General features: G+C 43.7%; 1 protein-coding gene, 1 long non-coding RNA gene and 1 pseudogene across 4 annotated transcripts in view; 1 reads left to right on the top strand and 2 right to left on the bottom strand.

Annotated features, from left to right (window-relative positions):
* Window positions 1-22528, top strand: part of SESN1 (sestrin 1) — a 141338-nt gene that overhangs the window by 76877 nt on the left and 41933 nt on the right. The window lies entirely within an intron of this gene.
* Window positions 87-2559, bottom strand: LOC125634304 (uncharacterized). The gene is made up of 3 exons (XR_007355869.2): window positions 2409-2559; window positions 2160-2303; window positions 87-538 (listed from the first exon to the last, which is right to left on the bottom strand). It is a non-coding gene; the product is annotated as an uncharacterized LOC125634304 (long non-coding RNA).
* Window positions 16979-17074, bottom strand: LOC125635021 (U2 spliceosomal RNA; annotated as a pseudogene).

Below are 22528 nucleotides of genomic sequence, written 5' to 3'. Positions count from 1 at the left end.
ACAAAGTCACCAAATATAGATTCCAAAAGGCAAATAAGTGAAGAGGCTGTACTTGTTCAAGCATAAGCTTTATTCTACAGGGAGGATGCAGCTCATGATTGCAAACCAACACACACTCCCAAGCCACTAGGATTTCATCCTCTGGGAAATAGTTATAAAATTTAAAGACAAGCTGCCTAAGGGTTGTAAGTAGGAGTTTGCAGTAATTATGGATGAGTGCAAGCTGGTTGCCAGAATGGTTCTTCGGGCAACATAGATGATGCAGATGCGGTGGCTCGAACTATGGCATCAGCTATTACCATGAGAAGATGTTTGTGGTTACAGTGCTCTGGGCTCCCCGCAGAAGTCCAGAAGATCATCCAGGACCTCCCTTTTGAATGTCCCTCTTTCCGTTTTGAATAAAACGGAAGATAGGCTCCAAAGTCCAAAAGATACAAGGACAATACTAAAATCTCTCAGAATCTATACTCCAGCGACAAGAGGAAACCGTTCCATTCTCAATAGCCATACAGACACCAGGGTTTTCCAGTCTCAAGACCTGCCAAGGAGAGAGGACAGGGATTATTGGACATTTGCAAAGCAGCGACTTGGTCATTAGTTCATACTTTTATGTCTCATTATGCCATTGCCCATCAGTTCTGGGTGGATGCCAGTTTTGGATAGGTTGTCCTTCAATCACTGTTCAGGTAGACTCTCTAAGACCATCTCCTTATCTGTCTGTTTGTGAGTGGAACATATGAAGCACTCAAAGAAAAGATGGTTACTTACCTTGCTGTAACTGTTCTTACATGTGTCCATTGCATGACCTGCCTTCCTTCCCTCTGTCGGAGTCTCTCCCGTATGAAGGAACTGAAAGATTTTTGGGGTGGAGCCACCCTCTTACACCAACACGTAGTGATGTGAGAAAACAGGGCACTCAAGCCACCCCAATAGGTGCCAGTGATGGAAAAAGTTCTCTGATAACTGTACACAAGGTGAGCACACACCTACAGAGGAATGGACGTGGCTATACTGAAGAACAACAGTTGGAAAAAATGGTTACCTACCTTTCTGTTTCTCCCACTCATATTGTGGATTCTCCAAGACCTCCACGCCACCCACCTTGAAGGGTTTTTGGGGACTTCCTATCCTCCTTTGTGTTTCTCTCCACAAACTTGTGTGGAAATCTTGCTGGGGGCATCTGAACGCCTAGATAATGTCACTTCCCTCCCTCTCTCTCACCGTTGGGACACTTTCTTGGGATCAGCTCTTTCTATGGAGCTTTCCCCAAGTGCATGAACAAAGTTGCTGTGGGCTGAAGTAGCTGTTTGGGCTCTCCCAGCCATGGAACAACTCTTTTGGTTGGGGTGATTGGGAGGAGAGTGGTAAGGATCAAGTTTCGAGCCAGAACAGAAGGGGGCCATGGAACAGCTGAGTTATCCAAGGCATTAAATGCTCTCTAAGCACTCTAGTCCTTTAACATTAGTAGCGGGAGGACCCCCTAGAGGAACAATGGGTCTGTTAAACTCATAGACTTTGAGGACAAAAGGGACTATCATGATCATCTAGTCTGACCTCCTGCACATTGCAGGCCACTGAACTTCCCCTACCCACTCCCTATAATAGACCCATAACCTCTGGCTGAGTTACTAAAATCCTCAAATCATAACATAAAAAGTACAAGTTACAGCAAGCCCACCATTTACACTCATTTAAACCTGAAAATGACCCATGCCCCATGCTGCAGAGGAAGGTGAAAAACCCTCAGGGTCTCTTGGGGCAGAAGGCCCCCCTGGACACCCTGAAACAAGTGCTCTTTTTCCTACACCACACTACAGGTGCATACAGCAACCCCACTCCTGATAGTGGTTGCATAACATCTCCCCCGGAGATCAGTCTGTATGGATTGGAAGGTATGATGGGGGGGGAACAAACAACATTTCAGACAAGTGCAAGAGTTGTTGCTAAAGGTGGACAGGGGAGTAGGGGCAGGGCACTTGTTCTACTGTCTCAGGAGACGGAAGCCTGAACGCTTTGACCTACTCCCTTTGTGGCCACTGTTAACTTCTGGCCACCTCGTCAGGACAGCTCTTTGAAATCGTGCAGACAGTAATAGGGAACAGAAACATTGTCTAAAAAATGCTTTCAGGGTGTAAGATTGGTGGGATTCTTTCTCTTACCCCTGAAGGAGGGATAGAATCTGGGAAGAAACTTAGAGGGACTAGCCAGATTCCATCTGTGCTTCCGAACCTTTCCTGAGGGCACATCTATGGACTGCACTGGGAGGAAAGAGAAATGCCAGAGAATGTCCTCTGCCTGGTCTTCTGTGGAGAGAATGGGTGAGATCAGACCCTGGATAGATGGTTCCCAGGGGCAGTTGAAAAGGGAGCAGGAAGAGCTGTGTCTTGTGTCTCACCCTTGCTACTTACTCCCCATTCTCTGTAGCAGCTGAGGCTCTGTCGTTGAGGACATCTGGGCTGTTTGTTGCTGCCCTTCCTGGTGGTAGCTCTGTTCCCATCTATGGTATCTGAAAGCCCTATGGGAGAATCAGAGTTCCTGAGAGTCCTTAAATCTTCTGTATTTCCCACCCACAACACACAATCATCTCCAAAATACTTCTTTTTAAATAAACACTTCTTTAACCCTGATATGCATAGCAGTTAATTATTTTCTTCAAGAATGTGGTAATTGTTTTGACCCTGTAGGTTCAGACTGTGGAAAAATCTTTGTGAATGTTTACTTTAAGCTGCCCCCCACACACACACACACACATTAAAAACGTATCTGTTTGTTGAACTCCTTGAATACACATTTTTATAAACCATCTTCATGTATATTGATGCAGATTAAAAATATAGTACACTGCATTTCATTTAATCAATATGAAGGAAGGATGTGGAAGATTACTTCTGGGTTTCTAAAACTTTCTTTCAGAAAGTAGTGAGCCACAGTTCCAAGTTGCTTCTTCCAGCCTCTTAATTTCTTTGGCTGTAAATCTTTGTCCTGATGAAAGCAGGCAAACAGCTTTGACGCCAGGCTGGAATGGAGCAGTAAGTGCCAATGTGGAATCTTGACTCTGGATTATATTTAGCTGAGCATTTTGCTGCAGCTGTGTTATTAGCTAATAAATTTTAAATAGGGCTTTGCACTTTGTTTACTATTGCTGTGGAGGACTGGCAGAACTCGCACAAAATCTTTAGACCTATATTGAAGTCTTAAGTCAAGAATTTTAAAAGTTGGAGTTTAGGATTCTTGATATGAATATATAAAATTGCGTGATGGGGTTAAAAGCAATTCTTGACAATTCTTGCTTTGTGTTTGGACATTTAGATTCTTAGGTTAGTCCTTCCCTTTCACCACTCAATTTACAGTTTCTGGTCCAACATGATTGCAAAAAGACTATTTTTAAACTGTATTTCAGTGAAACCAGTATCTTCTTTCTTGCGTTAATCCCATCAAATGGGGTTCACTCCAAGAGTCCTTTCCTTCCAGAGTGCTCTGTTTAATGCCATATTATCTCTCACTCCACATGCTAACTTGCCTTCCTTATGACATCCTGCCTTTTCTTCTTTGATTGGTCTCTTTTTCCTTCAATTTTGATCTGTTGGACTTTCTTACCTACATAGTTGTCAGTACTGTGTCTCATGCAATCAGATCAACTGAGCCTACATTCCCTCACTTTTTTCACTTATGGGTGTTACCTTGAGCATATCTGACATACACATTCCTCAGGTGAACTTTTTTTGCTTACACCACTCATCCATCTCAACATTTTCCTTTCTGTGGAACAGATAATTTGCACGTTTCTTCTTTGTTGCCTAACGCTCAGTGCCATACATCAAAACTGGATGGACCACCATTTTATAAAAAGAAAAGGAGTACTAGTGGCACCTTAGAGACTAACCAATTTATTTGAGCATAAGTAACATTCATAAACCAGTCGGAGAACGCTTCAATCTCTCTGGTCACTTGATTACAGACCTAAAGGTCGCAATATTACAACAAAAAGACTTCAAAAACAGACTCCAATGAGAGACTGTTGAATTGGAATTAATTTGTAAACTGGATACAATTAACTTAGGCTTGAATAGAGACTGGGAGTGGATGTGTCATTACACAAAGTAAAACTATTTCCCCATGTTTATTTCCCCCCCCCCCCCCCACCGTTCCTCTGACGTTCCTGATAACTGCTGGAAATGGCCCACCTTGATTATCACTATAAAAGGTCCCCGTCCCCTGTGCTCTCCTGCTGGTAATAGCTCATCTTAAGTGATCTCTCTCCTTACAGTGTGTATGATAACACCCATTTTTTCATGTTCTGTGTGTATATAAATCTCCTCACTGTATTTTCCACTGAATGCATCCGATGAAGTGAACTGTAGCTCACAAAAGCTTATGCTCAAAGTGGTTAATCTCTAAGGTGCCACTTGTACTCCTTTTCTTTTTGCGAATACAGACTAACACGGCTGCTACTCTGAAACCTACCATTTTATAGACTCCCTTTTAAACTTACTGGTATATTCCTGTCACATACTACACCACTTACCTCTCTCCATTTGAGACAGGCATTTATTATCCTAGCTCTCATTTTGTCCAACATTTTTCTGGATTCTGGAACCCATATACTGAAACTTTACAGCATTTGTATTGTCGTTTCAAGAATAATTCTTCAATATTCACATTTATTGAAACTATATACCATATACTGTTTATCCTCTGCTTATTTTGAACCCTCTAACACATCTCTCCATTTATCACAGGGGTACTCAAACTGGAGGTTGTGACCCCCAGGGGGTCATGAAGTTACTATGTGGGGAGTCATGAGCTGTCAGCCTCCATTCCTAAATCCCCCTTCTCCTCCAGAAAAATATAAAAAATGTGTTTTTAATTTATAAGGGGGTCACACTCTCACAGACTTGCTGTGTGAAAGGGGTCACCAATACAAAAGTTTGAGAACCACTGATCTATCAAGATCCTTTTCTGGACTGACTTTCTCCTCGCTGTATAGAATGATACCATCTGCAAACAATTTTGTATGTTCCTTGAGGGTATCCAGGATGACAGTAAACAAGAAAGGGCTCAGTGCTGATCCCTGATGCACTCCCACCTTTACCAATAGTTTGTATTTCACCACTAGAAGTTCTGATTATTGACATTGCACCTACATACGTGACTTGAACAAGCCACGCATCATAATCTGGTAACGTTTTTCCCTCATACCCCACTGGGTGTCTTCCCTTGGCACGCTTTTCAAAGGCCTTTTCCAGATGAACACCAGTGGTGTTAGAACAATTTTTATAGTGGGGGTGCTGAAAGCCATTGAACAAAACTGAAAACCCCTCTATATGATGGAAACTACTTCTAGCCCAGAGCATGTTGCCACACCCCCAGGTCCAGCACCCTGAGAACACCATGTGAATGTTTTTATCCTTTTATCTACATTTTTACAATAGCTGCCTCAATGCAAAGACAGCATCCATTGTTGACCGTCCTGGCAAGAAGCCATATTGATCTGCACTAATATCTTCATTTCTTAGTCTTCTTGAAGACTCTCTGTTTTGTTGTATAATTCATCAGGTTCATACATCTATACTTTGTATGGTTGCCAGCATTACCTTTTCCTTTCTATATTGACATCAAGATAGTTTTCCTCCATGGATTTGGTATCTTTCCCCATCTTATGATTAAAATGAATGGGGATGTCAGCAGATGGACGCCCTCTATTCCAAGCTTTTTCCATGCCTCAATGGGGATTCTGTCTTGGTCTATGCCCTTATTATTTTTCATTGCTTTTATAGCATTTGCCATTTCATCTGGTGTGATTAGGCTCTTCTGCATCAAAATTCATCATTTTAAAGTTGCATTGCTCTCTTGGGTTTTCTTCATTTAAAAGCTGTTCAGATACCTTTTTTTCATAGATCCTTTGTGCGACTATCAATCAACACCCACCAGTTTCATCTTTGAATCTCACCTCCTTTATGTCTTCTGTCATATGCGTTCACCAGTCTGCACACTTCCCCCTTTTCTTTGTTCTTGTGTAAAGTTCCTTGAAGACCCGTACTTTTCCAATTACATTCCTAGCCATTTTCTTTACAAACATCTATTCCTCCGGGTCTCATTTGCTCCTATTCCTTTGCCAGAATTTAAACTTTTTTCCCTTTATCTTTTATCACTTCTTGTATTACAGTACTTAACTTCTCCACCAAATGCCAATGGGAGATCTGCATGAAGATCAAGATTAAAATATGGCTTTTATGTACAATCTAGCAGGGTACATTGAGCATTTTGAAATTATGGATCATTGCTATTTCTTCCCTAGTTCCTATTCCGTGCCCTTTAATCTTCCTTCTTTTGTTTTTCTTTCCTCTTTGTCTTCCCCTTTCTTCTGCATTTCTTCATTTTCTATCTTGCATCTGTTCCCAGTTTTTTCTCCTCCAGTCCCCATGGGCTTCACTCTTCTCCTGTATATAAAACTATTTCATTACTAATTATTTTGACGCACAAATTGTCATTGTTAGGCGTTAGCTTTTTCACCTCAGTGAAGTTAATGGGGGTGGGCAAGTAACACCAACCAGAGCTGTTGTTTGAGGCTGCCTGCAGCCTCAAGAAGACAACATTGTTTTGGTTTACATTTATTTTATATTGAGGAAGTTAATTTTGTAACTGTCTGCTAGGAACTTTTCTTTAAAAGGAAATTTAGATTCTGCAGAATCTCAACTATTCTATGTCAGACACCTAAATACATCAAGGGGATTAGACCCACACATAGGATTGATGTATAACTCCTGTAAGCTGTAGTATGTGGGTGTTCTTCATTTCTGAATTGGTACAATTTGTGTATCAATTTAAATTTGTAAGTTCTTTGTGTGATCCTTTGGATTAAATAGAAGATCATTGTCATCAGCTACGTAACAAAAGGATTATGCTCAAGTTAATTACCAAGTATTCATACAGGGCTCTTCAGTTTGTAGTCCTGAAAGAAACGTAAAGAAGCAAATACAACGTTAGGCTATATTAGGATAGTAATAGAGGATATGGTAAATATGACAAGATGGTATAGTAGATCTTCGCCTTGAATGCTCTTAGGCTTTGGTTATCTCCCAAAAGGAATAACAGAAATAGAAGAAGTCCAAGTAAGAGCAACAAAAGTTAACTGCAGAGGTTTGGGGTTGAAATGAAGTTTTTATGAGGCAAAATTAAGACTAGAATTATTTGGTTTGGAAAATGAGAGAACATAAGGGGTATTTAAAATTGAGTGGAATGAAAAGTCCAGTCGTGCACTTGTTTTCCTATTACCATAGTACAATAACTGGATGCTCTGTGAATTAAGAGGCATCAAATTTAAAAAGAGAAATAACATATATAAACAGGATATATTGAGGCAAATAGCATTAGAGGGTTTTTTTAAAGCAAAACCACTGTGATGGGTTCCCCAGGGTGTAACCTGGAACTGAGGTACCATTGAGCCCTCTATCCATCCAACCTGGGCTTCCTTTACACTGTGTTGCTGTTGCTAAGCCACAAACCTCTGTCAGGTACTGTACTTACACAGCCATCCTCAGGCAGGGACACACACCCAGCTGAATTTACATGAATGCTTCTCCCAGTTAAGTCATGAACTAACAATAGAGAGGCTCCAGCCGTTTCTCCCAGCTACCCAATCTAGAACCCCAGAGCTGTGCCATCTTACCCTGGTCAGAAGCCTGACCGCTGTAAGTTTATTACCCAGTCCACCACTTCTACAAAGGAAAGTGGACGTGCACCAGCCCTTGCAACTTGAGCAGATTTCCCAAGTACTCCAACCAAAACACACTGTTTTAGGTAAAATATAAAACACTTATTAACTACAGAAAGATTTTAAGTGATTATAAGTAACACACATTGATTGGTTACCTAAGAAATAAAAGTGAAATCGCAATCTGAGTTCTTAAACTAGACAGGATTTGAATCAAGTAGTGTTTCACCCTGGTAGATGATATAATTCCTTAATATACAAGCTGGAATTCTCCTTTCCAGTCTGGGACCACCTCCCCAGTTCAGTCTTTTTCCTCCAGACGTGTTTCCAGGTGCTGAGTTGTGGGGGGAGTGAGGCCAAGTGATGATATCACTTCCCTCTTTTATAGCTTTTTACACCTTGCTGGAAAAAGCTTTTGCTATGACATGGGTCAAGCAGTCTCCATTGTCTATGCGCTATCTCTGAGAAATCTCCATTGTATCCAGCTCTTAGGATAGTCATTGAGAGTGTGGACTCCCTTTAATGGGCTATCAGCAGTGTCTAGCTGCTGCATTGTTGTGGTACCTGAAAGACTGGTTGTGGGTGTTCCTAACCTTACAATATATTTCATAACACACACATAGCATAACTTCCCATGCAGTGATAGCACATAAAGATTAATATCCTGTTGGGTTGTAACAGGTCAAATCTTTTAAAATACCACCTCACAAGGCATACGTTCTACAAAACATAACATAATTATGTGACACATGAATATAGGGGTTCCAGGGTACTGTTTTGGGCACACTGTGCCACAAACCCCGCATAAAAACTTGCATGAATAAGAATATAATCTATTTATACTTGATACATAATAGGTGTAACATTATATAGGCTAATTAAAGCATAACACTACAATAAGGTAGAATCAGGAAGAAAATTTCCCCTCCTCTTTTACCTCCCCAGCGGAATTGGCATTGCCCAACTAGCCAGACACTTTGGATTTTGCCTTCTTTAATACACACGGCATATGCCACTGCTAAAAACTAGATTATAATGTTTAGCACTTATGGATGCTTTATAGCATCAAAGGACTTTACAAATTCTTAAATAATCCTAGTACCATCCCCCTAAAATAAGGAAAGTGAATATTGTCCCATTTTACATATAGGGAAATTGAAACAGTGATGAAGCAACTTTCTGAAGGCTACACAATGAAACATTTATGGAGCTGGGATTAAAACTCAGAACTTTACAACTCTCTGTTCTATGTTCATCTGTCCAGATCACACTGCTTCTCAAGATTATATCACTGGTCTGTTCTAATATGGCAGTTTTTCTTACAAAGACATGTCCATTCTAAAATAATGTGTTCTAAAAACAGTGGTAATGCTTATCATGAATATGATTTCTTCTTTTGTATCTTAACCATGTTTCGTCTCAAACGCCTTTCAACCAGGAAAATCATTAGATTTCTGTTTGCTTTCTAATGATGCAAAATTGAGTCCTATTTTCTTTTATTCCACTATCTGTAAAGACTTTTCAATTGACTGTAATCACTTTTAATAAACAGTTTAAATATCATCAACAATGATTATAGGTAGTGATCATTTAATAATTCCGTTTCAGTTAAGCACATATTTTTTCAGTGGAATGTTGCTACATTAAATATCATAAACCATTCACGTACCATCACTGGCTCATCTATGGTGATCTTTATTGTGGGACACACGATCAAGTGAGCTGTAGCTCACGAAAGCTTACGCTCAAATAAAACTGTTAGTCTCTAAGGTGCCACAAGTACTCCTTTTCTTTTTACTGGCTTATGAGTAGACAGTAATTTAAGTTTTCTATCATTGCAGTGTTAACTGCAAAGTCAGCTTTGGACTGATGATCCTTTATTAACCGCTGTTAATTCTTATGCACGTTTTATGGGTAATTGGAGATGCTGTCTTTTTGGAGAGGAGAACTGGTGGAAGATAACATCTGGTTCATTTTGTGAATTATTGACAACTTGTAACTTGAGGATGTTATACAATTCCAACCTTAAAGATTTGTCAAATTGATTGTAAATAATTCAGCTGTTTGTAAGAAAAGGTTATAATGGAATGAAACTGAGTACTCTGTTTAATCAGTGCAGTGAAAACACCTGTTGTAATCAGTTGAAGTTGACCCAAGAGACCTTGTGCAAGTGTTTACCCAACAAAAGAGTGATATGAGACACAGTAACTAAAGTGCAAGTAATTTACAAGTTCCTTGAGACTAAAAGCTCTGCTTAATGAAAGTTAAAAGCTCAACTTCAAGAAATGTATAAAATCTGCAGACACATTCAGCACAGCTTTTAGTCTGTGAGATCACTAGTAGAGGTGGGCAATTTCTTTTTCTTTTTTTGGATGAATACTTTATTTGCCAAAAAAGGCAGTTTCAGGTTAACAAACTATTTGTGAATTTGGGTCAAATTCCATGAATTGTTTCATCTGAAAAATATGGGGGATTCTGAAAGTCATGCATTGTTTTAACATTTTTTTTAAATGAAACATTTGGACTTTTCATTTCAAAACATTTTTATTTTGAATTTTAGCTTATTTGATTTTGTTTAAAGGGTGAGAACCTTCTGAAAATGAAACAAAATGTTTTAGTTTGTGTTGAGCCGATAATTTCTTTGACCTAAAACTAATAAGCTGTTATGGGATAAGAGGGAAGGTCCTCTCATGGATCAGTAACTGGTTAAAAGATAGGGAACAAAGGGTAGGAATAAATGGTCAGTTTTCAAAATGGAGAAAGATAAATAGTGGTGTCCCCCAGAGGTCTGTACTGGGCCCAGTCCTATTTAACATATTCATAAATGAATTGGAAAAAAGGGGTAAACAGCGAGGCTGCAAAATTTGCCTTTGATATAAAACTACTCAAGATAGTTAAGTCCCAGGAAGACTGCAGAGCTACAAAGGGATCTCACAAAAGGAGGTGACTGGGTAACAAAATGGCAGATGAAATTTAATGTTGATAAATGCAAAGTAATGCACATTGGAAAACATAATCCCAACTATACGTAAAAAATGATGGTCTAAATTGGCTGTTACCACTCAAGAAAAAGATCTTGGAGTCATTGTGGATAGTTCTCTGAAAACATCCACTCAATGTGCAGCGGCAGTCAAAAAAGCTAACAGAATGTTGGGAATCATCAAGAAAGGGAAAGATGATAAGACAGATCGCCTCTGTATAAATCCATGATACGCCCACATTTTGAATACTGCTTGCAGATGTGATAGCCCCATCTCAAAAAAGATATACTGGACTTGGAAAAGGTTCAGAAAAGGGTAACAAAAATCATTAGGAGTATGGAATGGCTTCCACATGAGGAGAGATTAATAAAACTAGAAAAGAGACGAGTAAGGGGGGGATATGATTGAGGTCTATAAAATCATGACTGGTGTGGAGAAATAAACAACACTTCTTTATTTACTTCTCATAACACAAGAACCAGAGGTCACCAAATGAAATTAATAGGCAGCAAGTTTAAAACAAACTAAAGGAAGTACTTCTTCACACAGCGCACAGTCAACCTGTGAAACTCCTTGCCAGAGGATGTTGTGAAGCCCAAAACTATAACAGGGTTCAAAAAAGAACTAGATAAATTCATGGAGGATAGGTCTGTCAGTGGCTATTAGCCAAGATGGGCAGGGATGGTGTCCCTAGCCTTGGTTTTGCCAGTATCTGGGAATGGGTGTTGGGGAATGGGTCACTTGATGATTACCTGTCCTGTTCATTTCCTCTAAAGCACCTGGCCACTGTTGGAAGACAGGATACTGGGCTAGATGGACCTTGAATTTGACCTAGTGTGGACATTCTTATGTTTTTGGTTTTTTTTTCAGTTTCTCACTGAAACAAAATTGGATTGACCCAAAATGATTCTTTTTGTTTTGTTTCCCCACTGAACCAAGTAATCAATTCTTCTTCTTTGAGTGATTGCTCATGTCCAGTCAGCTTAGGGGTGTGTGCTTGCCACATGCACTGGTGCTGGAAGTTTTTCCTTCAGCAGTATCCGTTGGGGACCAGCTCTGGTACCCCCTGGAGTGGCACGCATATGCAGCAGTATATAGGGCGCCACCCGCCCCCTCCACCCTGAGTACCTTCTTGCCGCCAGTGATGGTGCATGGAACTGTTGCTGCTTCAGCTAGCGCTGTTGCTTCTTGTTCATTCAAACCCATTTACCTCTTGTATATTATTGTATATCGTTTCCCTATAGTGTTAGTTTCCCTATTTGTTAGGGATTGAATAGGTCCCGAATAGGACTTCGCCTCAGGACGGAGCATGCCCTGGTCCCCAGGCTTTAAGCCCTGTGATCATTGTAAAAGGCCCATGCCCATTAGCGATTCACATTAACAATTATTTACAGTGGTTGGGCGAAGGTCACATTCGTGATAAGTGCAAGATCTGCAAGTCCATCAAGCCCAGGACAAAGAAGGAGCATGGCATTTGCTTGAAAGCGTTCCTTATGGAGTCTACCCTTAACCCAATGTCAGAGCAGTGCTCCGATTCGGCGCTGAGCACCATGACCTCGGTGTGCAGCACCCCGCCAGTACTGTCTGTGAGCCAGCAATGGTCTCCTTCCATGCTCCAGCCAAGAAGCCAAGGAAGACTGGGTGAGGAAGGTCTACAGCTTCTTGCAAGGGAAAGGACAAGTCTGGGGTGGGCCAAGGCCCTGTCTCGGGCACCTCTTCACATTTTTGGGATCTCAGGCCCCAGCTCCGCTCTAGTCGGGTAGTCGAGTCCACTCCCCGCGGCTACCCTGGTTAGCATAGGAGGTCCTTGTCAGCTCCAGGTGCCGTCCACGCTGGAGGCCCTGCAAGCGGTGCAAGAGATTATGTCCCTCCTGGTGTTGCCCACTCCAGCCCCTGCAGGGTCCTGGTCACAGGGTAAACCCAAGTTTTGAACCACCACAGTCTCCACCTCTACGGCAAAGCTCCCCACCATGGGGGACGTCCCGCCACTGGTCACCCTCTCGCAGCCAACATGTTTCTGACCGTGATAGGCAGAAGCTTTGCAGCCCTATCCAGTCTCCAGACCTCGGACAAGGGCAGAGAGGCTTGAGGTGTGGCTCACCAGTGACTGGGCACAGACCTCTGTAGGCACGTGCTCCCCAGCAGGAGTTTCAGAGTTGGTGCCCGGAATCTCTGCAGCACCAGTACCACTCCAAGGACAGGTCAAGGGACCGACGGGACTGTTTGCTGGACCTTCGCCGATCCCCCAGGGCGGCAGCACCACATGTGGCTATATCTTCACAAGGCCAAGCCTGTTCTGGTTCCCGGTACCACTTGTGAAGCATGAGGCATAGATCACCGGATCAGGGCCATCACGGATTCACCAAGTGCCAGTGGTCGTGAAGGCCCTGATCCAGATGCTCGTTGAGGTCAGCCAGATCCAACTCTGGGAGGAGCGACTGGTACCGATCGGGGACAGAGCCACCACTCAGCCTTGTCTTGGTTGCAGGGGAGCAACTGCTTGGGCTCTAGCTCAGGTTTGGAGCGAGGTTCCCTAGCTGCGGGACAAGCTCTGATACCTACGGTGCAGATGAGGGCAGCGGCACCGCAGCCGGCCCCGTGGCCTCAGACTCCGTGGCTGGCACAGTGGTACCCATGGGGGTTCACTCAGCCCTCCCAAGCCACCCGCTTGGTATCCAGAGCTTTGGAGAGACCAGCTACCTCTCATCCGCCCCCCTCTAGTTCAAGAGGCCTTGGCTGCAGCCACCCCATTGGCACAGGAGAAAGTGGGCAAGCAAGCCGCCTGACCATCTCTGGTTGCGGAGGACCACTTGGTACGGGCTTCCTCCTTGTTGTTGCCAGACAAGGCTATAGTGGGGCTCCCTCCTCTGGTTCCCCAGGATGATTCTATGGTGCATCATGAGCTGCTAGTGGGTCGCCGCCAACCTGGGCCTCCAGGCGGAGGAGTTAGAGGAGCCACAGACTCCCTCTTTGATGTTCTCTGCCCCTTAGCCCCAGCCAGAGTAGTTTTACCCTTACATGAAGGGGACACGAAAATTACAAATGCCCTCTGGCAAGCCCCCGCCTTCTTGCGCGCCACCATCTTGGAGATCGGAGGCAAGTACTTTGTGCCATCCAAGGATCACAAGTACCTTTTATACCCACCCTGCTCCCAATTTCCTAGTGATAGAGGTGGTCAACCACAGGGAGAAACAGGGTCAACCGGGGGCTACTCTAAGAATAAAGACTCAAGGAGAGTTTATTCATCCTCCAGTCTACAGTTGTGGGTGGCCAACCATCAGGCCCTCCTAGGCCATTATGATTTTAATATGTGGCAGGCCATGACCAAGTTGATGGACAACACAGTCTTGATGGACAACACAGCCTCAATGTTCTATATCAACAGACGGGGTCACTCAATCCTCGCCCTATGCCAAAAGGTACTCCATCTTTGGGACTTCTGTGACTATGGAATCCATCTAGAAGCGTGTCATCTCCTGGGGGTCCAGAACACATTAGCAGATCACCTAAGCAGGGACTTCTTCTCTCACCGCGAGTGGGCTCTCCACCCAGAGGTAGCCTGCACAATCTTCCAGAGGTGGGGATCTGTCAAAGTGGATCTGTTCTCCACCAGGCAGAACAGGAAGTGCCACCGCTTCTGCCCCCGGTGGGCTCTTGGCAAGGGCTCCCTCTCCGATGCCTTCCTCCTGTCCTGGGCGGGACACGTGATGTATGCGTTGCCTCCCATAAATCCCGCTCATCAGCAGTGTCCTGGCGAAAACCAAGTTATCATGATTGCCCCAGCATGGCTGCGCCAACCACTGACTATTATCATAATTTATATGACATTTGTCTCTAGGGGCCAATTGAGAAAGGGGCCCCATTGTGCTAGGCACTGTACAAACTTAGTCCTGTCCCAAAGAATTTACTTCTAGATAGACAAGACAGACAAATGGTAGAGAAAAAAGCTATAACCTATGAGCATAGTTAACACTGATAGTCTGCAAATGCTAGGTTAGTATCACAGTATTTTTCAGCTTTGAGTGAGGTTAAGCGAGGTTATTTTCTGCGGCCCGCCAGCTCCCCGTGCCCTCCCGCCCCCAGCACTTACCTAGAGCCGCTCTGGCCCAGCGCGCGCTAGGGGCAGAGCTGGCTGCCTGCCTGCCTGTCCTGCCTCCGCACCTCTCCAGGAAGCGGCCAGAACCTGGGGGAGGGGAGGGGAGGCACAGGGGTCTGTGTTGCCCTTGCTTCCAGGCACTGCCCCCCCGCCTCTCCCATTGGCCAGGAATGGGGAACCGTAGCCAATGGGAGCTTCGGGGGATGTACCTGGAGGAGCGACCAGGGGAAGGGGTTGGAATGGGGAAGGGAAGGGGTGGGAAGAGGCGGGGCAGGGGCAGGGCCTCATGGAAGGGGTGGAGTGGGGGCAGGGCTGGGGGCAGTGAGGGGAGTGTCAGTGATGCAGCCCTCGGGCCAACATACTAGTCCTCATGTGGCCCTCATGGTCATTTAAGTTTGAGACCCCTGATCTAAAGAAAGGGAGAGAGGGGGCTTTAAAATGGAAGGGGGATAGGGCAGGGTAGGAGGCTACCACGGAGGACAGCTGGGAGGAGGCTGAGGTCAGCTGTACATAATTTGTGCACAAAGTGTGATTTCGCCACAACACCCATCCTATCACTTTCCCATTAATTCCTAAATCTAAAAGAAATTCCAAGCTTTTCTTCCATTCCGTTCTCTTCATCTGTCCACTTCACTGAATGACCGACCTGTGTGTCCTGAGTTATGTGGCAAGCTGAGTTAAACGAGGTTCCTATCAAGTACTGGATCTAGCAGCTCATAACCAGACTTGTTATGGGAGGGATATGGAGTTAAGGAGAAATATGTAGCAGATCTTTAAAAGTTTTTGTTTTACTTAGTTGGTGAGGGTCCCTTAATCAAGCTGACCCAACCCAATAAGAATAAGTACTAACAGATTCCATTACATAAATGTAGTTCAGAAATCAGTGGTTTATCTAAAATAACCCGTAGTGCAACTCACTTTTTTTTTTGGTCACCATTTTTATTTTTCTCTGGTTGTGTTGGTCAGTGCTAATAAGGGAGATACTAACAGAAGGATCACATAGGGGAAAAAAATCCTTTAGGTCTACTAATCTGTAATTCTTAAGCATGTTCAAAAACTCCTTGAGCTTTGGAACATTCTTTCTAACTTTTTCCCTACCCACTTCTTACACAATAGTAAAAGTACTTTTGTAAACAACCTTCAAATTAAGGTTAATCCCTAAAATGATATCGTCTGCACGCCCTGAACAGCAGTAAAACATGGAGGTTAGCAAGCTGTATTGTACACAAATTGTGTTCTATCCCAAAGTAAAATATACAGTATAATTATAAAATACTCATAGTTGTTACTAGGTTGAAAATGTATCTGTTTTTCCTGGCAGTGCACTTACATTTTTTTAATCTGCAAATTAAATTTGCTGACTCCCTAATGTAGTCCCTTCTTGTATTGTATTGTATTCTTTTAATTGCAATCTTGTAAACAACTACCTACTCCCTTCACCCCCTTGAGACAACTAAGAACAAGGTGGGATAGAGGCTATAAATGGTGTTATCAGGAAGTTCACAGTGATGTCACACACTCTAGCATAACTGCTTCAATGGTTTGAGGAAGACTTCTGTGTGTGAAGGGAGAAAATGTAATGAGATTGATAGTAGAATAATACCATATATTGGGGGGAGGAGGGGAACTGATACATCTCTTTCCTTTAAAATCACTTGATAAATCACTTACTAGTATTCCATTTGGGTTGCAAATTGAATTTAGCTAATATTTTGATAGTTGACAGGGTAACATAAAACAAATTTGCCTTTGTAGCAGCTCCTATTAAATGTTTGGGAAGCACTATATAAATTCTAAGTATTTATTATGGCATTCTGGCTCTGATGTTGCAGCAAGCTGTTCATGAGAGCATGTTCTCATTTTAACAAGACTTTACCAACAAAAATATTTGTGTTTATATTCGTGTAAAACTCTGTTTACAGGAAACAATGCGTTTAAACAGTGTAAATGTGGAGAACAGAGTATTTTAAGAATTTAATAGTCTCTCTAAAGGCATATGTAATTGTTTAATAAAACCCAGTAACTTTAAAATAGACAGCTACCCTCAGGACAGGTTGCTTTAAGTAAGAATATAAAAGATTTTTAGCTGCCAAGTTGAGAGTTCTGTTTCTCCTGTGACAGTTGACATCCCTGATTACACAGGTTTAACCAAGCTGCATTCCCTTCCCTGTTTTAGGTGCTTGTGACTGAGGATGTCTTCAGCTGTTTTTTATTTTTAGGACATATCCAATATTAAACTGATAAGAACAGATACTACACTTGATCTTAGCTCATAGAGCGTTTGCTGGGCAAACACAACTGTAGTCAGCAACCATCTACCATGAAGCTGGTTGCTCTAGTTTAAGTTAAGAGAAAAAAGTGCTGGGTGACAGAAATGCTTATTACAATGAGCATTTTCACATTAATCCATTCACCAAATTGAAATCACACTTGGTGCTCTGCCACTGATATGTTGTTCCAAAGAATTTTAAAACCATTTAGAGGACTCTTTTACATACAGTAGTACCCCTCATTTTGGTAGCTTTGCATTCTTTTTGTTGATGATAAAAAGACATGCATGTAAAAAAAACTGAGGGGTACAACCATATGTCATGGCTATATGGGGATATCTGCACCTCAGTCCCCTTTCTGGTCTTTCTGAGGCCTGGTCTACACTACAGAGCTAGGTCGATGATGGGCAGCTTAAGTCGACCTAACTCTTTAAGTGTTGACATTAAATGTGGCTCTCACCAATGTAAGTCACCCACGACAGTAACTTAACTCCACCTCCGCAAGACGCATAGCGCTTAAGCTGATGTAGTTAGGTCAACACAGTGTCAGTGTAGACACTGTGTTGCTTACATTGACCGTTTCTGCCTTTCAGAAACGGTCCCACAATGCCCCACAGTGGCAGTTAAATCGGTGCAAGTGCTCCTATTGAGGACACGAACCACCAACACAAGAAGTATAGTATGGACAAGTAAAACAGATTCAATTACTGAAGTGGCTGTACGTCGACGTAACTTATGTTGACGCAATTTTGTAGTGTAGACTAGCCCTGAATGCAGCCCACTGGCCTCTGCCCTTTATCTGTCTTGGGGTGGAATCCTGTGATTCTTCCACTTGTACAGCAGGACCCCTGTGTATACCAACTGCTTTTTACTGTGCAGGCCTATCTCTAAGCACCTGTTAAGGTCTTCCTTTGGGAACCTCTGGCCTGTGATACTGACTAGCAGACTTCTAAAAGTATTTTTATTTAGCAGCTGGAACAAAGGTTTAGAGAAGTTATTTTAAAACAACATAAACACACATTCTGTCTGAACTTCTGCACTGTCAGATAGTCCTTTTGCTTCAGTTACCTTGCAGATTGCTTACCCAGAGAGACAGTGCACGGAGCTATGTCTACATTGCAGTGTAAGCCCAGAGTTCAAACTCCATCTCAAGCCTATTCCCCCCTCCTCCCCCCGCCACCTACACACACATTGCGCTGATCCAGGATTCCAGCACCATACAGAGGGCTTGAGTCAAGTTGGGACCTGGGGTTCAAGCCCTGTTGGTTTGCAGTGTAGACACAGCCCCACTGGATTTGTGCTCTGGCAGTCTGCCACAAGTTTCCCACAATCCCATGAGCTGACTTTCTTTGTCCCCTGGATAGTCAAGTTTTCCCAGCCTGCACACATGAACAAAGGACTAGAGCAGCCAAACCTTGGAGGGCACTAGAGAGTCTGGAATATGGGTGATTAGACTCAAGGCTGCATAATGCAGTGTAGGTGCTGGAGACCCAGGTTGGGACCAAGCCTTCAACAATTTCTAACCTACAAATGTGTGTAGATGCTCAAGCCCTAGATTAACGAACTAAGGAGAGGTTAACAAACCCAGGATTTGCTAACTCAAGTTCTAACCCTGGGCTTACATTGCAGTGTAGACATATCCTCTGAGTCTCTCTTGACACCAGCTCTCCATCATGGTTCTCTTTTATATTCTCTTTCTCTCAAGGATGCTGTGTTTCAGAAAGCTCCTCCTTCTTACTTGTGGAGTTCTGAGTCACATTACCGTTCATCATGAAAGGGGCAAAGTCCTCCTTCCTAAGGATTTATCACAGGGTGGACAAACTACGGCCTGTGGGCCAGATCCGGCCCATCAGGGCTTTGGATCCGTTCCGTGAGATTTCCAGCCCCATGGTGCCGTGGGGCTAAGGCAGGCTCCCTGCGTGCCCTGGCCCCGCGCTGCTCCTGGAAGTGGCTGGCACCACGTTCCTGCGGCCCCTGGGGGTGGAGGGGGGGCAGAGGGCTCTATGTGCTACTCTCTCCTGCAGGTACCACCACTTGCAGCTCCCATTGGCCTCTGCTCCCCCACCCTCTCCTGCAGGGGCTGCAGGGACGTGGTGCCTGCTGCTTCCGGGAGTGGTGCAGGGCCAGGGCAGGCAGGGAGCCCACCTTAGCCCCACTGCGCACCGCTGTCACCCCAGAGGCACTCCAGGTAAGCGGCGCCAGGCCAGAGTCTGCATCCCAACACCCTGCCCTGAGCCCCCAGTGACCTCTCCTGGGGCCCCCCCTGTACTCCATACCCCTTCTGCACCCTAACCCTCTGAGCCCCCTCCCGCACCCCAATCCCCTGCCACACCCCTCCCTGCACCCCTTGCCCTGAGCCCCTTCCTGCACCCCAACCCCTTGCCCTGAGCCCCTTCCTGCACACCACACCCCCTTCCATACCCTGCACTCCCACCCCCACCTGCAACCCCAGCCTCCTGCCCCAGCTCTACATTCATGGCTCCACATGCAATTTCCCCACCCAGATGTGGCCCTCGGGTCAAAAAGTTTGCCCACCTCTGATTTATCAGGTTTGCTCCACTGGCACACCAGGGAGTCACTCTCCTTCCTGTTCTGTCCGAGGCACGTATGATTTGGATTATAATTTTCAATTGTTTAGGCTATAGTATTATACATGCCCACTTCCTCCAGACACCGCCTGTAGACCCAGGCAGTTCTTAATATAAAACACACCTGTGCAATCATATCTTAATTACAGTTCAACATAAGAATGAGTACAGATCAATACAGTTAGGAGGAGGTCCATCTGAGATCTGACTTTTATTAGAAAATGAAGTACTCGTGCAAGTGAGGAAGAAGAGAGAATAAGACTGAAATTACTATTAGAATGCAGGGACAAAGTAGCATTTTTCTCATAGATCATGGAATACATAGTTTGGACTTTATATCCAGTTATAAGCTTTCTTTCACCTCTAGGTTATCACCTGTTCAAATCAGAGCCAATTCTATAACCCCCTTTCTCTCATAAAAAGATGTATTGGTTCCTTTTTAAAATTAAATCTTTTAAATTAATTTTTTTTCACTGATTCTTTATTCTGTCTGAGGTTTGAGAGGTGCCAGACAGTTATCAGCCAACACTGGATAACTTTGAAAATATTGATTTTTTTGTTTTGTTTTGTTTTTTGCTTTTTGTTTGTGGGAACATTTTGTCTATTGCAATGTATGTAGTGTATTTTGTGTGCAACTTTAGCACATTTGAATGTGAGTGGGTATATGCAGTGCTTTCCTTTCTCAATGTGTTTTGAACATAGTATTTTTAAGATGCTGTACCACATGCAACAGTATGGGTGGCCTATCAATAGTAAGTGGTCTCCTCTCCCTATAGCAGCAAGTCAGCCTGAACTGTTTAATAATGTTCTTTAAGGAACAGTGGCTTTAGGGCTAACTTTTTTTTTTAAAGTGTGAAACCACTTTAAAGGTTTTGAACTGAAATTGTTAGCAATTGTTCTAATCATGTTTTGACTTGATTCCGGTAACAAACAAGTACTAAAGAAACTAAGTGAGTGAAGCAAAGCGACGACTCACTGGTGCAGCATCTCCTGCTGGTTGTCTTGGGAATTAGCTCTTCAGCCTCGGAGTACCCTCTGCTGGCCGGTGTCTCGCCTGCCTCAGGCCCCCATGTCCCTCCCGGACACCAGGGCCCTTTACCTTGGGGTGCTGCCCCAATGCAGTGCCCCCATGCTCCAGGTCTCCCCTCCCAGGGGAACCCCCAACCCTCTGAGCCCACCTTGCCTCAGTGGCTACTGCCAGTCTTCATCTAGCCCCCTTTCTGTGGGGCAGACTGCAGTCTGTAATCCACTCATCACTGGATTTGGACCTGCTGCCTTTCTTGCCCCCAGCTGTCTCCCTGCAGCCCCAGTACCTCCTTTGGCTTTTAACAAGGCCTCAGGCTGGAGCTCCCCAGCTCCTCTTGCCCTTCCCCAGCACTGCTCTGCTTCAGGTACCCTTTGCTCCTTCAGGCAGCTAGGTTTATCTCTCTCCGAAGCTGGAGAGAGACTCCTTGCCTTCTGGCCTTACAGCCCTTTTATAGGGTCCTGATTGGCTGCCTCTCAGCCTTTTCTGATTGGCTCTCAGCCCCAGCCTTCACCAGGGGCTGGCTTTTAACCTTTGCTGAACTGGAGCAGGGTGACTGCTCTGCTACAGTGAGCATATAATACCTGTACTATTAAAGTGTGACCAAATTGCAGACATTTGCACTGCAAAGACCTCAAGTTTCTGTAGTTCTACTGACATTCCAAACAAATAAATCACAGATATTCTCATATGATTTTACAACTAACTGCATTACAAGAGTCCCAGATCTTTTTAGATTACAGTACTGTGTGTATTGTTGCTAGAATTAAAACAAACAAACACAAAAAACAACCCAAGGACTTTGCAAAATACCTAGTAGTTTGTCCCCATATTGTGTTTGGAACAATATCTTTAAGTGTAAGATAATAAAGATCTTGGAAAGTAGGCATGAAGGAATTTACAGAGGCAACTGTTTCCGAAGTTGAATAGGAAGATACTGAGCTGGACAGAACTGAATGATGAGAGAACAAAAACAGTAATAGAATCAAATGATATTGAAAAGAGGAGCTATATAGTTAGTGGGGACAGACAAATAAGATTTAAAAGGAGAAAGTGGCCCATGACTAGAGTACTACAAAAATCCTTCATTCCATGGAACATAGAGTGAAATCCTCACTCCATCCAATCCACTCTAGCTCCTTTCCTCTCTTGGCCAGGATTGAGTGCTGCTCTCACCATTTCACTCAGAGTAGTCTCCTTGCACAGGCATTGTAGAAGACTGCCAGTCAGCAGCCTCCTGTGGACACCCTTGCAAGACCTGACATGGAAGAATAGAAGAGCGGGGGGGCCAGGAAGAGTTTGTCAGGACCAGGCCCCTGAGTGCAGCCCTGCACAGATTCCTAGCAACACTGCAACCCAGGCAGGCTGCTGTAACTTAGGTCCCCCAGAGCTCTGTAAATTATGACGGGGGGCCTCTCCAGCCCCCAGAACAGCCCAGAATAGGGAGGGTGCAAAGGAGACTTAAAGCCACTGTACTCCACCATCACCCTGGGCTGTGAATTCTGTGCTGTGCCCGTCTGGAATTTTGCCTATAATCTTTCTCGTTTTCAGGCAGTAAGTGGAGAAGTATTTCAAATTTAACTTTTTTCATAAAGACACTTTAATATTTTTGAAGCAGTTCAATAAATCTTTGTCAACACTGATGTATTTTGTTAAATATAACTATGTACAGTAAGGAAATGTACTATATCATTATAACTTGTTTTCAATCAAGTCTGCCTGTTTCAAAACTTGCTAGATTCAGTTTTGACAGAACACAATTGGGAAACATGCTTGAGGAGGTTGGACTTCACTGACATTTTGAGAAGTTGAGCCTTGTACTTGTTTGTCTGGTCTCTGATTGGCTGAAGCTGTT

This window comes from Caretta caretta, chromosome 3 (assembly GCF_965140235.1).
Source record: "Caretta caretta isolate rCarCar2 chromosome 3, rCarCar1.hap1, whole genome shotgun sequence".
In the NCBI taxonomy this organism is placed as follows: Eukaryota; Metazoa; Chordata; order Testudines; family Cheloniidae; genus Caretta; species Caretta caretta.
Note: the sequence above shows the minus strand (reverse complement) of the source record. Positions and strands in the feature narration are given on the sequence as shown.